This window comes from Danio rerio, chromosome 15, assembly GCF_052040795.2.
Source record: "Danio rerio strain M-AB ecotype USA chromosome 15, GRCz13ab, whole genome shotgun sequence".
Classification (NCBI taxonomy): Eukaryota; Metazoa; Chordata; class Actinopteri; order Cypriniformes; family Danionidae; genus Danio; species Danio rerio.
In genome coordinates, this window is record NC_141035.1 from 35,061,317 (window position 1) to 35,078,122 (window position 16,806).

Sequence of the window (16,806 nt, forward strand, 5' to 3'; positions counted from 1 at the left end):
GATTGCTGACATCCATTACTGTTAAGAGCACATGCCAGCAAAGCACAAATCCTGCTCAGATGGAGACTATGCAGTAGGTGGCAATTTAACTGTTACAGTAAGTCTGAACAAATCCTGTTGAAGGAATTGAGAGTTTACAACAACCGAAGGCTTCAGGAAGGGTTAGTATGGTTTGTAAAGATTTGTAATAATAATGGGGGGTCACGGTGGCGCAGTGGGTAGCACGATTGCCTCACAGCAAGAAGGTCGCTGGATCGAGCTCTGGCTGGGTCAGTTGGCATTTCTGTGTGGAATTTGCTTGTTCTCTGCTCCCCGTGTTCCCGTGGGTTTTCTCCGGGTGCTCCAGTTTCCCCCACAGGCCAAAGACATGCGCTATAGATGAACTGAATAAGCTAAATTGGCCATAGTGTATGTGTGTGAATGCAAGAGTGTATGGGTGTTATTGTTGGACAATGCACACTTGGCTGATGATTGATTTTAAAGCGTGTTTGGCATGCTGTCCTGGGAGAGAGCCCTGAGCTATAGCTTTAGAGTGACTTGGGAATTGTTTAATTGGTAAATCATACATCAGCTGAGGCGGGTCCAGCGATGGTCAATCATGACACATGCTCCTCTCAAAATTAGTTTATAAATAACTTCACGTATTGATGAAACAGATGCATCTTTAGATGTTTCTTAAAAATGACCAGGGACTCACATAGAGTCATGTTCTGTTTGGTTTATCATGCTATCCAGCAATTAGATATTTTATTCAATGTTGACATCACAATGTTAAATATCACTTTGCTCATTCACCAAGCTTTAGCTGTGCTGAATATTTTGTGGACTTTTAATTTATATTGATTTAATATAACATGCAAGTGATATTTTAAAATACCAAAAACGTTTAAATTAACTTTTTGTATAGACACACTTTTCCACTACTGTGTTAAAACACACCAAGAACAATCAGGAATGGTTTTACTTGCATTTCCATGTGAACTTGGAATAGCACGGCATGATAATGAACTTTTTCAACCTGGAATTATAGGCATGGTTAGACAATTATGCTGAACTGTACTGGACTGGTAGAACAAATGTGCACATGACGTCGCCACTCTGCTGCCCGGCTGCCCATTTTTCCATAGCTGGCTAGGCAGAGTACCCAAAACAAAAAGTGAGTCCTAAAAACGGAAATACTGACAACCCTTCATATCGCTGTTTTATTACACTTACATTAACAAGGCAACCACTGGCACATTTGTATTACATTCCAAAACAATCTATTATCAGCACCACAGTGGATAAAATAACCATTTCCATTCTGACTGTACCAGCATTGTATGCTGTTAAGCAAACAGAACTGTTTGGTCCAATAATGAAAAAGCATCTAATTTGTATTTATTGCATATTCTCAATATTTTTTTGCTCATGTACTTTACTACAAAACGTCAGTGATTTTTCAATGTACAGAAAGATTTTGCCCTCTGTGAGCAACCCTGTCTGTGCCCTTTTTCAGGACACATATTGAGTTGTAGGAATACTGGCCATAAGACACTCACTATTCTCCTAGAAAAACACAGTGTTTTGAGACTTGATAACAAAGATAGTGTGAAGCATTTTTCTCTGCTTTGAAAGTAGGAATATTGTCTCTTTTATGTCCCGTGGAAATGAGATGTCCCCTCTGTGTCTCTTTGAATCTGCATGCAGTCTAGAAAGTGTCTGTGCTCCGATGCCAAACACAACAGCCTTGCGTGATGTAAATCGCATGAGGTGACACAGGCAAAGGAAGATGCATGTCTGAGCTGTCAGAGCCAGACATTTCCATTAATAGCCTGTCAGGGTGCCTTGTATTCACAGGAAAACTCTCCGAAACGATGGAAATGAAAATTTTCCCTATCAGAATTTTTTTTTACAATGCTTCTTCAAAATTACAGAGGAGCACAGTCCTGAGATGTGCCCAAGTAGAGGGTCAAGACTAGATTGGCACATCATGATTTTGCCAAGTAGATTGCGATCCTGGATGAACATCTATGTTCATCCTGAAACATCATCTTTGTTGGATAATGAATCCTAAACCTATTCCCTACCCCTAAACTCAACCATAACTGTAAATTATTCCCAAAAATAATAATAATTGAATAACAATCATGTAGAAGTGCATTAAACTAACCGTAAGCCTATATAAACTGTAAACATTTCCCTTAATTCTTATTGGCTGATTGATTGGAATTTTGTTCCAGAATCAACTCAGGAACATGTCCTATTTGGTGAAATCAGGTTGGCAACCAGAATGTGCATATGGTTTGTTATAGTAAGTTTTAAATACCAGTAAGCCTCAAACATTTTATAATGGGAAAGAAAAAGCTTAACATAGCCAAAAAAAAGACAGAACTGAGTCTGCAGGTGGTATGTAAAATATATAAACTTTAATTCTTGGTTCACACCAAAAGCAGATTTAAATAGTCAATTTCATACAAAGTCAATGCAAATAGTGGCAAATTATCACTGTGCAGATGACACTGAATGCGAAACAGATTTGCTGCGAAAGCGTGAAATTCACCTTAATCTTGTTTACCGCATAAGTTCAAATAATTATACTTCCTAAAACATTCCATGAGTAGCAAGTGATACGATGCTTTGTGTTGGACGTGAAACCAGCATACACTCAAAGTAATACTTTTTGCTGCTTGTTCAAACTACTACGTTTTTTATTATCAACTTAATTATTTTGTGTTTAATCTACTTCAATTTTCAAAAACAATCAAGTAAACTTAATCGATTTGTCTTGAGACAACATGAAGGATTTGTGAAGGAACTCAGCATTTTTTAGTGTAGGAGATGATTTCATCTGTTATTTGCAGATGATGTTGTTCTGTTGGCTTCATCAAACATGGACCTTCAGCATGCACTGGGGCGGTTTTCTGCCGAGTGTGACGTGGCTGGGATGAGAATTAGCACCTCCATGTCTGAGGCATAGTGCTCCACTGGAAAAAGGTGGTTTGCCATCTCCAGGTTGGAGGAAAGTCCTTACCCCAGGTGAAGGAGTTCAAGTATCTTGAGTGAGGGAAGGGTGGAACGTGAGATTGACAGGCGGATTGGTCCAGCGGCGGCAGTAATGCGGTCGATGTACCAGTCTGTTGTTGTAAACAAGGAGCTGAGCCGAAAGGCAAAGCTTTCCATTTACCAGTCAATCTACGTTCCTACTCTCACTTATGGTCATGAGCTTTGGGTCATGACTGAAAGGACAAGATCTCAGATACAAGTGGCCGAAATGAGTTTCCTTCACAGGGTGGCAGGGTGCAACCTTATGGATAGGGTGAGGAGCTCTGACACCCAGGAGGAGCTTGGAGTAGAGCCGTTGCTCCTCCACATCGAGAGAAGTCAGCTGAGGTGGCTCAGGCATCTGTTTTAGATGCCTCCTGGACACCTACCTAGGAAGGTGTTTCAGGCATGTTCCACCGGGAGGAGGCCTCGGGGAAGACCCAGCACACACCGGAGGGACTATGTCTCTTGGCTGGCCTGTAACCGCCTCGGTATCCTCCTGCAGGAGAAGTGTGGGGGGAGAGAGAAGTCTGGGGCTGTTTCCTAAGACTGCTGCCCCTGCGACCCGATCCGGTAAAAGTGGTAGAAAATGAATGAAGGAATGAATGAATGAATGAGATTTTACCTTGTTTTGGCTGGAGTCACTAGAGGGCCTTTTGTATTGGAAATACAAGTTCCTAGAACTTGTAAGTACCAACTTTTTGGTATGTTGAAACTAGGGATTCTCCGAACAGGATTTTTGCAGCCGATACTGAGTACCGATTCCATCTAATGGTGATCAGCCCATACCGAGTACCGATTCTGATGTTTCAAGCTATTTAATGCATAAAAGACATTTTCATTCACTCTAGTCTGGTATTTTCATTAACGGAGCCAGTATGAATACGGTATGTGTGAGACTCGTGAAGCTTCTAGAAGTTATACGGTTGGATGAGACTCTAGATAGGGGCCCTAGATAAACAGAGGTTGCATCGCATCTGTATGTGTTTTAGCTGCTGTGACGCGAGCGCAGTGACCGCTCATACTCCCACATATCATTTATCTCCTCACGTTGTAGCTGCTGTATGTATAAGCCAGGATGTATGTTTTTATGTGCATCTTTCTCTGCTTGTGAATTCATAAACAAACACTTGCGATCGGTTCATGGGATCCACCAGATCAGTGAGTACCGGTTGAGTCATTTAATGTGATTATCGGCCGATACCGGAGCATCCCAATTTCAGTAAATGTGAAGTTCAATCCAGCACAGAAGTAACTATACCAGTGATGTAAGTATATTAAATATGCCATTTTAAATTTTTACAAGATATAAACACAAAGAGGGTGGCACGGTGGCTCAGTGGTTAGCACTTTGCCTCACAGTAAGAAGATCGCTGGTTCCCGGCTGGGCCAGTTAGCATTTCTGTCTGGAGTTTGCATGTTCTTCCAGTGTTGGCATGGGTTTCCCCCACAGTCCAAATTAATAGGTGCCACCACTGTAGGTGAATTGGATGAATATAATTGGCTGTAGGTTATGAGTGTTTGTGAGCATGTAAGAGTGTACGGGTGTTTCCCAGTACTGGGTTGCGGCTGGAAGGGCATCCGCTGTGTAAAACATATCCCAGAATAGTTGGCGGTTCCTTCTGCTGTGGCGACACCTGATCAATATGGGACTAAGCCGAAGGAAATGACATAAAGAAGAGTTAACATTAGCTGCATTTTCCTTTCAAATTTGGCTGTAACATTGTTAGGTTAATTTCGAATATGTCACACTAAAACGTTCTCTCTCAGGTGATTTAACTCTCCATTTTGCTGTTTCAATCACAGTCTATATGTCTACAGTACATTTCTTCTTCATTCTTACACAACACACAAGAAAACAGCTTTGATCACAGCGTTTTCTGTAGTTGGTGATTTAGCTTAAGGATTTTGCTTGATGTCTCTGCTGACTGGTTTACAGCACTTCAGAGCTCCTATTAAAAGTAGAAGTGTAACCAGGAAAATGGTCTATGGCAGTAATTTAGTTCTTTGGAAACTGGGCCTGGCAGCTATAATTCCTATAACTGCGTTCTTATAACAACCTGCTGCAAAATCCCCTTATGATGACTTTATCTGGTCGTCAGCGTGATTCTCTTTCCATTTCCTTTTTCTCTCATTTAATAGTTCAGGAATGATAAAAACTGGCACTTGAGAAATATTTAATATTGTATTTGTTTTCACAGACATAAAAAGCGCTGAAACTCCAGGGATCGTGACCTGAAATAAATCAGCTGCAGTGTGTTGCAATGTCAATTTCCCCTGCCGATAATCAACACAGAGATAATGATGCTGTGATAGTGCGCAAGACAGAGACGTGTGAAAGCACATAGAAAGTGAGAAACTTCTCGTGTTCACGCTCACAGTGTGTTCTTCTCACGTCATTTCATATATCTGCATACATCATCCAGGTTAATCATCAAAGTGAGATGTAGCTAATGAGTTCTGATGGCTGACAGGGCTGAAAAGAGTCTGCTTTCTTTCGTTTCAGTTTTGTTTTGATTACTTACTGTTTGTATTTATTAATTTTAGTTTTTTGTATCTATATTATATTTTACAATTCATTTATTTTGTATTACATGCGAGGAATTTCATAGACTTTTAGTATTTTATTATACCGTATAATTACTTATGTTTAACAATTTATATTTTAGTTTATTTAATTTTAATAATTATTATTATTTTATTATACATTTTTACATCACTAATTTATTTAAATATTTTAATTGCATTTATTTGTTTTATTTATTTATTTTTTTAAATTGTAAACGTATTTATTTAGTTCATATTTATTTCTTCTATAAATTATGTTTATTTTTATTTGTAAAACTACAGTATATTTATTTTGTAGGTCATGTTTTGTTATATTACTTTAATATATTTATTATACTTGTATTTATACAATGTAGTTTATTCACATTTATTAATGTTATATGTATTTATTTGTTTTATTTTAAATGTATTTATTCATTATTTTATGTATACAGTATACTGTATATATTTATTTAATAATTTCTTTTTACTTTTATTGTCCTTTAGTCCAAAAAAAGATTTTCCTGTATGTTGCATGTTTGAGTGAAAAGTTTAGTTAAAAAAATAAACACTGATTTCAGAATGTCTTAATATTTGGTTTGTTCATTTTTGGCTTTAAGTATAAGCAGCTTTCAAGCAGCATGAACATACTAAGCTTGTATAAAACCTTGTAATTTGTAAACTAATTTTATATCAAAATGTTACAAAGTGTTTTCAACATCCTAAAACTTTCCGTTCCAGGTCACTTCCAGCTCACAAACATCTGGTCTGAGGACAGATTTCCTCCAGAGAGGCTTTTGGATGAGACTTTGGCCGACATCAGGAGTGAAACAGTAAATATAATGAACAGGCACTGAATACATTCTCCTATTTCTAATAAGAGAAAGCGAAACACTGGGCGGCACACACCAAAACAGTCATTCAATAACGTTTATGGGTAGCTAAGGACACATTAAGTAGAGTTAATGGAGGGGTACACCAGTAAAGTACAGTTTCTTCATTGAAATACCAGAGAGGATAAGCAAAGGATGTAACAAAAGGCTCAGTGAAAAAAACATTCAAGATAGCAGATGAATCATAAGTAATGTTGATGTACTAGCGACATGATGAAGCCTTTCAAATGCAGTTTAGTCATGACAGTGAGGAATAGTTGTCATGCCATTTTCTTCCTCTGATCTGGCGCTGGGTCATGGGGGTTATGAACATTTTATTTATATTTTGGCTGGTTAGATCTGCCATGTGCTGGTGTTGAACCTATCCTGCAAAGCAAGTAATAATTGCTTCAGTTAAAAGCAAGAACATCATTAAAAGGAACATTCTGTTGTGTGAAAAAGTAGCAGATTTAAGCAGGTGGTGCTGCGGAGGTGGAGGGCTAAAATTAAAGATACTACTGCAACTCTTTGTACTAAGGGAGAGTTTTGGCCTAATGGTCACTGAGTTGGACTGGTAACTCGATAAGGTTGCTAGTTCAATTCCCAGTCCCAGAAGGAATCTTGAAAAAGAAAACCTTAGAAAAAGAAACATTATATAAGATCGGATGAGCTGGAAAGTTTTACATTAAATGAACCAACATACACTGTAGCTAATTTAGCTTATTCAGTTCACCTACATCATATGTCTTTGGACTTTGGGGGAAACTCCACACAGAGATGCTAACTGACCCAGTCGGGTCCAGCGGCCTTCTTGCTGTGTGGCGACAGTGCTAACCACTGAGCCACCGTGTCACCTTTCTCAAATATTTATAAGCATATTTGTGAATTTGTTAATCCCCCTCGGCTCCCTGATCAAGCACATGTCGGTGTCCTTGAGATTACACAGAGGAATGAGCACTCCGTCATCTGTCACTATGAATTAATATGGTTACTAATGTTTGAGGGAAGCAAATTTATTTTGTACTGTGAACAAAACTGACTGGAGGTACATGTGTATTAAAGTCCACATGAACCTGAAGCTGCAACCATTTTTTTTTTTTTTTTTGTATACGTTTGTTAAGTCGTGACTTATCAGTAATGATGTAATACTGTTTCCAGGTCCAACCCGCTACTCATTTGAATAGAGAAAATATTCGTTTAAAACCACTTTTTAGTCATACCACACATTAAAGTGAATTTTATATACAATCAAAGTGTACACAATCAGTCTCTGGGCTTGCTGCATCACAAATACCAAAATTTTTATAAAAATATGTATCACTGTCTGGCCATCTGATATTATGCGTGGATTGCATGGATGCATGATTTTCGAAAGTATTACATCGCTTTGTAAATGTTTATTATTACCATTTGATGAGTCTCCTCATAAAGTTTGATATAGCGATTGGATCCGGAAGACGCTTCGCGTGGTCACACTTAACAAGCGGATTGTGAAGCAGTTCCTAGAGAAACAGAATGTTATATGGGCGTGGCTTGTTTTTTTACTGCGAGCTGATTTGATGTTGTATCGTAGGCATTTAATTTAGAATGATCGGGAGAGGGGCTTTGGCAGGGTTATTACAACTTAACAGACACCTCTTCTATGAGCCGGTATAAGATTCTGATGGTATGATAACCTTGGACAAAAATATCACAGTTTCACGGTATTGTGATTACTACTCTAAAATAAGTTATTTTTAAATGTCTGGGTAAAAAAAACTAAACTTTTTTCCCGTTTGAACACAATATATTTTATTATGTGAAAGATTTAAAATATTTTGGAGCAGTAAACATGTCAGGCTAAATAATTCAACTGAATCATTGACTTCTGCTGTCTTCATTAGTTTCAAAAATGCAGATTTCACTACAATTTTAAATGGCATCTTTAGAGATCTTTTCTACTGGAGATACTGTTGTCCTAAAAAAAAAGAAATAAAAAATCTCACACATACCTTAGGGGCAGCATAGCAGAAAATTTTGACGATTTTAAAACCTTAACTTTTCCGAACTGCGGTATACCTTGAAAACGGTTATCGTCCCACGCCTAACCTCTTCCTCACCATTTCTGTTTGCAGTCAAAACTGACCTTTGGAGGGGCGTGGCTAAGTATGTTAGACACGCCCAATATCTCAAACACAGGGCCCTATCATACACCCGGCGCAATGTGGCGCAAGGCGTGACGCAATTGTTATTTGTTACTACAAACCCGGTCTAAAGTCAGGCGCAGATCGCGTCAGTTGTGCGCCTCGCTTGCACACTGCTTAATACACACAAGAGAGCAATATGCCAATATCTTTACATATGAAAAAGAATTAAAATATTAAGGATATATATATGATATAATAAGGATATATATAGGATATAAATATAAAGAATTAAAATATTACAAAACATATTATTTTCTAGCCTACATGAATTTAAAAACTACTCCCTTGAATCCTTCATCTCGGGAGACTTTTTCAGTTCATTCCGTTTGCTTTTGTATAATTTTATTATTATTAGCAGTATTATTTATTATATCCATATTTATATTTGTTTTATTAAAAACAAGCTTACATGTAAATTTGTCCACCTGTCAGGTTTTAGACCATATGGGGCATAGCAGGTGTATTTGGAAATAACTTTTTATTTTGACGACACTTCTTTATTACTGTTCATTTATTCGTTTGCTGGAAATTAGAACTGAATTTAGAAATAATTTTGAAACAAATCTTTGCACTTAAAAAACTAAATTAATTATTTATAAGCTAATTGATGTCTGTGCGTAAAAGTCTCCCTATCCACGAGAGCAAAAGCGAAAGTGAATTTACTTTACGACATGTAAATAGCAAATGCGCTTATGGCGCGACGCAGCTGGCTCTTAAAGGGAATGGGAGATGAGACTCTGACTCTGATATTCTTAAAACACACCTATAACTCATTAAGAAAATAAACTCAATCCTTTTAGACTATGCGCCACGGCGCAAAGCGGATTTTCCCGTCCTCGTATTAGCACAAATGGATTCTGACACGCCCTGAATGCGTTTGCGCCCTGCGCTTTCCGTTTTGCGCCAAAATAGAGCCCATAATCTGAGAATTTAGCTGAAAACAAACAGGAAGTGCATTTTCAGATTTTTATTTTATATTACAAGGGCTATTTTTTTTTTCTCAATGACATGCACAGATGAATTGTTCACCACAAAACTAGCAATGTGAGCTGACAGAATCATGTGGTTAGTTACTAGTTTATACTTTAAATGATTTTATTGCACACTTTCCAGCCAATCGGATTTAAGAACTTCAACAGACCATGAAATAATAACTATTATAGACTTGTGAGGGTGATATAGATGACAATTCTGTCTGAAAGCTCCTTTAGAGATGTAAACAGAGAGAAAGTAGCACAAACAGTTGCACAAACTTGGCTCTCAGAGCTCAGATTACAGCCTGTAACTTCACAGGACGTGGCCTTCTTTAAATTCCCTGATGTGCCTTTGCGTGCAAACAGACGCTGTAGACGCTGAGAGCAAACCACAACTAGCATTCACAGAAAACAAAATTAACACTTAGGAGATTTATGCTAACAACCCCAAATGGCTTCGTGAAGCCTAAATAGTTGTTTTATATAAGCGTGCGGCTCTTTCTTGGTCGTCTTTTTGATTATGCAGGTGAAGTTAACAGGAAGAGTCCTAGTGTTAGCAGCAGGTTGGTGGAGGCTTTTTACAAGGAACTCTCACGACACATCGGGTCAAATGGCAGCAATGGAAGCTTCACAAACATCTACATATACATGGGAATAATCCTGGGAAAGGAAATTAAAAATGTTGTCATTTCACGCCATTGTGTGAGTAAACATGAAAGGAGAAAGTTTAAAAAGCCAGCTTGGACTGAGGACGCTGTTTTGGAGAAAAAACTATGTGAATATCAAACAAGTGTGTTGAAGGTTGAAGTTTACAGTTATGGCCAACTTATAATTCTTTTAATGAATTATTAATATATTTATATGTACACAGCACCTGACAAAAGTCTTGTCGCCTATCCATGTTTTAGAAACAACAAATAATAGCTTGACCTCTAGTTTATCATTTGGTATCAAAATATTAAAAGGCAAATGTATAATATGATAATGTTTAATATAAAGGCAAAAGCTTCTAGATTACGCTCATTTTACCAAATAAAATATGACCATACCTTGATTTTTAATATACTGAATAGAATATAAAGTCATGGTGCAGGGGAAAAATAATTAATATTGTGTAAGACTGACTGCATCTACAGATCTCTGCAATGACCCAGATAACTTATTAACAAAGTCATCTGAAATGGAAAAGAAAGCATTGTTTCAGGACTCCCAGAGTTCATCATGATTCTTTGCATTCATCTTCAATGCCTCCTCCTTCATCTTACCCCAGATATGCTCAATAATGTTCATGTCTGGTATATGGGCTGGCCAATCCTGGAGCGCCAAGACCTTCTTTGCTTTCAGGAACTTTTATGTGGAGGCTGAAGTATGAGAAGGAGCGCTATCCTGCTGAAGAACTTGCCCTCTCCTGTGCTTTGTTGCTTTGCAACACAAATGTCTTGATACCACAAGTTGTCGATGTTGCCATCTACTCTTAGATCTCTTGCATGCCCCCATAATGTAGCACCAAACCATGATTTTTTCCTTTACCAAACTTGACTGATTTCAGAGAGAATCTTGGGTCGATGAGGATTCCAATAGGTCTTCTGCAGAATTTGTGATGGTTGGAATGCAGTTCAACAGATGATTCTTTAGAAAAATCTACCTACCTTAACTAAAAGTAAGGGTATTATTTGTTGCTCTTACAACTGGGATTGATGACAAGACTTAAGTCCGGTTATATATATATATATATGTATATATATATATATATACATATATATACATTTTTTTTATTTCTTTTAATATACATTTTTAATATTACAATTATTAATATAATTAGCACTTTTTTTGTGTATTGCCTCTAGTTGTATCGCTAAAGGCATCATTAATTCTAAGTCACTTCGAACAAAAAATGTTTGACTAAATGACTAAATGTATTTTTGTTATTGTTATTATTATTAATTATACTTATCATAATAACAATAAATATTATTATTATTGTTATTATTATTATTATTATTATTGTTATTATTATTATTATTATTATTATTTGAAACCAAAGTATTTGCATTATGAAATACTATATTTTTAAAAGGTATATTATTGCTTTTAAAACTTTTAACAATGTCTTTGCTTTCAAATTTATATATATATATATATATATATATATATATATATATATATATATATGGATGGATGGATGGATGGATGGATGGATGGATAGATAGATAGATAGGTGTGTGTGTGTGTGTGTGTGTGTGTGTGTGTGTGTGTGTGTGTGTGTGTGTGTGTGTGTGTGTGTGTGTGTGTGTGTGTGTGTGTGTGTGTGTGTGTGTTATTGTATTTATGTATGATTATTTCCTATTTGAAAAATAATCCAAATTAATACATTTATAAAAATATTTTACACTTTGCAATTTCGTATACTATCTGGGATAGTATACATACTGCATATTATACATATATTTTATTACATTAATTTATGCAATTGCAATTCTCAAGTCATCAGTCATGTTAGTTTTAGGTCCTGCTTACAAAACACAAGCTTATACTGTATATGGGTCTGTGGGTGGCATTTCTTCCCAAAACAACAAGAAAATCAAACTAAAACATGTTAATTACTGAAAGTAAACAAGCCAGAAACAATGGCTTTCTGGTTACAAACCGTTTTCCCAAGTGAAAGTCTGTGTGGTTCCTTGGTATCTGTAGACCCAGACTAGAAATGTAAATTAGAGAGGACAGTGAAGTATAACTTTTTCTAAAGACCAGTCTGTGATATTGAGCCTTTTTTTTCTTCTAGAAACTGTAGTTCAGGTCTCTGCAAAGACTCTGGAGAATGAAAGAAAGATAAAAAGACACTAAGAAAATAATCTGTCGTCCTCCTTTGAGCCAAAACCAATTTCATTAATATTTAAAAAAAAAAAATTGTAAAGCCAAACAAAGCATTCTTGGCAGAGTGCTGAGTAATATTCACAGAGAGGAAAGTCTTTCATTAGACACGAATTGAAAACTATAAATAGCAAATAATAAAAAAGTCATTAATAATATTAGTGCTTTATATTTTTTTGCATTCAAACTGCTCATTTCACTTCGGTATATAACGGGTTACACAAAATTGGCCTTTTTGGTTTCTCAAAATGATCATAAAAGAATGCAACTGTGTAGAACTGGAAAAGCAATATTGTTTATCAGTTATGAAAAGTCAAAACATTTCACATTTCTGGAAGGCCACTCGCTACTTTTTCATAATTTCTGGTCAGATGATCGCAGCTTCCCAGCATAAACTCGTTCAGCTGTGGTTCTTCTTCACCATAACTATAACTCTTGCTAATTCCAGCTGGATTAAACAGAGCCTGAAATCCACCCAATTTAGCCCTGAAATATGGTTGCTTAATGGATGATAGACTACATGGAAAATAACATCACTGTCATTTTTCGCCAAGATCTGAAAAAAGAGAGAGAGCAGCTGCTCTGAGAAATGCTTTGCTATTCAAATTTTAAAGTCATCTGTCCTATTATGAGAATTTGCAAGCTGGAAAATCATCATTGATTATTAATCTGAAGTTTGCTTAAGGTGAAGCTTCATGATAAAAGTAAAACCAAATAATATTCTATTTAATTTTATTTTATAATTTATTTATTTATTATTATTTTTAATTTAAATTTACAACAGAAATCCTTGGAGCATTTGGGGTGTTTTTTTTTTTTTTTTTTAACTTTATTTTCATTATTTTATTTTTTGTAGCTTTTAAAAATGTTGGCGTACTTATTTTGTTTGAGTATTACTTAAAAATTAAGTTCTTATGTTCCACATAAGTTTTCCTCAGTTTTGTATTTATAAAAGTTAATTATTTCATCAACTATTATTTTAAATAAATTGATAACAGTATTTATATATTATAATTTTTTTACTGGAAACTTGAAAAAATAATTCTCTGAGCTATTCTTTTAAACATGCGTGGTTGCTTTTTTATTTATTTTTAATTCAAATTAATTCAATTCAATTTTATTTGTATTTTATTTTAAGATTTTGTGCTTTTGAACCTGTTGGCATACTTTATTTTACTTAAAATGTATGGTCTTATGTTTCAAAAAAAAGTTTTGCATGGGTAAAAGCTTATTTTTCGAGCAATTATTCTTTTAAACAAATTGAAATGGTTATTTTCTTATTGTAAATATTCTAGTATTTAATTCCATTAAACATTTATACATGTTTTGTTGTTTTTATTTTATTTGAAAATTACTGGAAACTTCTATTCTTATGTTCTCCATGAATGACTTTTTTATGAGCTATTCTTTTAAACATGCTTGGTGTTTTTTTTAATATTTTATTCATTAATTCATTTTATACCACTTTTCCAGGGCCGGTTTATGGGGGCAACAGTCTTAGGAGAGAACCCCAGACCGTCCTCTCCCCAGACACTTCCTCCAGCTCCTCTGGGGGGTACCCGAGGCGTTCCTAGGCATGCCGAGAGACATCGTCCCACCATAGTTTCCTGGGTCTTTCCCGAGGTCTCCTATTTCTATATTTTATTTATTTTCTATTATTATTAATTTTTATAATTTTATTTATTTTATTATTTAAAATGGAAGCATAATTATTCCATAAACTATTCTTTTAAATATTTCAGGATGGATATTGTAGTTTATATAATTTGAAAGTACTGCTAAACTTCTGGCTTTGTCCTTTCAGTGCTTACTGGCTTATTTGTGTACTTGTTTATTTGAAAGCTCTGCTCAACATTATTCAATACTCATGTTCCACAGGGGGAAAAAAATCAGCACGCAGATATGGCTGAGTCAACGATGACTATTCCTTTATTCCATTAAACATGTTGCGCTGACTTATAAAGATTACATTGTTGTTTCTCTCTTTTCACCTTGTGTTTTCAGGAAGAGCTTTACTGTTTGATGTTCACAGTCACGCATATCACGGATCCATAACAATGACGAATTGCACTTGGTCTGATTCAACAGCAAGCAAGACGGAAAAAAAGGTTGACAGTTTGTTTGAAATGGCACATTACAAAAACTATAAAAGGACCAGGTCCATATGCTGCACGGTGTAAACACTGAGCAATGTTTGTAATTATTTTGCTTGAGAATAATGACATAGCGGGCAAGAAATCTAGAGCGTGGTGTGTTGCCATGTTTTCTTTCTTGCTTTTCTTTGAGGTTTTTGTCTCTGTGCCTTGATTGCAGTCGAGGGCTGTGCGAGGACGGACCGCTGGCCAACATCTGGAGGCGCATTTAATGATCATTAAAAGCGTGACGGGATATTTACTGAATGAGAGGAAAAGAGTGGGAAGCTGCAGAGCTTTGGAAGGCACGGAAAGCCTCGGTAATGTATGTCCTTGCAAAGGTTTCGAACATCAATTTAGCAGGCCTTGTTTTTGGTTTATATGTGCCAGTAAACTTGCATCCAAATACGTCTGCTGTGGGTGGCTGTTTTGGTCTGCCTCATTGTCAAATTTAACCTAAGGTTCCCAGACTGAAGAATGCTCTAAACAGAAGGCTTGTGGTGTAGACACAACTGCAATAAGGTATGGGTTTCGGAGTTACAACCTTATTGAAATTACATTTAAATTTGTGTTTGTAACCTTGTTGGCCTGAGCTGAACTTGCTGGTATTAAAGCTGACGACCACCCAATTGGAATAAAACATTAAAGATCCCATTTAAAATCCTCATGAAATTGAGATTAAATACTTTTTTGGGGGGTGTTAGTATCAATGTTTGATTAAAATCAAACATTTTTGAATGGTTATTTTGCTAGCGCACATTGTTTTTCTTTGGGTGAACAATTAATCATTGAAATTTAAAAACAGAAAATAAGAAATTTAAAAACAGAAAAGTTTCTTTAGTAATCTTCAATCAAAGTTTGACCATTTGCTTCCTCATCTTGATTGGCGGTTCTTCTCTGCTGAAGTCAGTTTGACAGCTTCAGCCACAATATTCTTAACCACGTCCCATTTTGTTAGTTTGCTATGAGAGAACGATGTGCAAAAAAGAAAGCTTAGCTCCTTACTCTATAGTTTGCTTTAGTTGGAAATACATCAACATACTCATCAACTTCTAGTTCACACAGACTTTAAAGGTTATCTCTAAGGTAGTGAGCAGCAAATCTGTTTAAAATTTGCATTTAGAAGATCTAAGCATTCCCAACGTACATTTTCGCCAACAAAACAGAGGAATTATGATGTAGGCTGATCCACTGTTAGCATTACACTGGTTCCTTCGAAAAAATCCTCATAGGTGTTTGTTTTTTGCAAATAGAAAGCTGTCTTCAAACATAGTTACTTACAGTACTTGCACAAGATAATTTTTAGAAAAATAATATAACTTTCATGACTTTTAAATCCTAAATAAAGTAATACAATCTAGCTGAAGTCTTACACATGCAGGCTCAGACATGCAGTCTCAGACACATGCGCTCAATAGAGATCATGATGTCACTGTGAGGGGTAGGGTTAGGGGTGTGGTTAGACATGAGCATTAAATGTATTGCATGCAGTCTAAGCTCTGCACTAAAAAGCTTGGAATTAAAAGGCTGCACTTAATAACTACTTGGGCTATAAATGAACTAGAACTGAAGTCTCTAGCCTTTAAGTCACCAACACCATTCTCTTGATAACATCCAACAGGAAAACTTTGTAATGGTACTGTGTGCACTATTCTTGATCAAAAGTCACTACTAAAAGAAACGATTTGGAAACTAATTTCATCTCTTGGAAATGTTGGATGTTGTGCTTAATCTTAATGATAGCTGTTTTTTTAAGTTTCTGACAAATGAATGAAATTTTAAGTGTCTCCCAAGTTTGCTCCAAAGCATTTAAAATTCCTCAAATAGAGGTCAAAGTAAATGTATTATAACTACCGCATAAAAAGCATGTTAAGCACCATAAAAGTGCCTAAAATGACTAACTATTAAATTGAAAGCATCAGCAAGTTGTAATATAGTACGTTCATTTCCTTGAAATAAAAAATAACACAAATGTTGGTCTGTATGCAAGGAGTACCAGATGCATAAAGTAAAGATGCCCAAAGTAATTTTATTTTTATGACAATTAATGAATTGAAATGTCCAAATCATTACCCAATATACCAATTTGCTGATATTTTCTCTACTTTTCTTTGGCAGGCATAGAAGGTTCTGCTTTTCTCGTATAAACAAGACAGATACCTGTTTTTCAACTTTACCCACAATTTTAGCTTCACACAAG

At 35.9% G+C, this 16,806-nt stretch overlaps 2 long non-coding RNA genes across 2 annotated transcripts in view; one reads left to right on the top strand and one right to left on the bottom strand.

The window, feature by feature from the left end:
* On the top strand, window positions 1–15,762 carry LOC147840661 (uncharacterized). The gene is made up of 6 exons (XR_015509698.1): window positions 1–161; window positions 5,226–5,375; window positions 6,313–6,404; window positions 13,948–14,097; window positions 14,479–14,582; window positions 14,788–15,762. It is a non-coding gene; the product is annotated as an uncharacterized LOC147840661 (long non-coding RNA).
* Window positions 6,486–16,806, bottom strand: part of LOC147840662 (uncharacterized) — a 16,438-nt gene continuing 6,117 nt past the window's right edge. The window contains exon 3 of the long non-coding RNA XR_015509674.1: window positions 6,486–6,830. This is a non-coding gene — a long non-coding RNA (uncharacterized LOC147840662). The remainder of the gene's footprint in view (window positions 6,831–16,806) is intronic.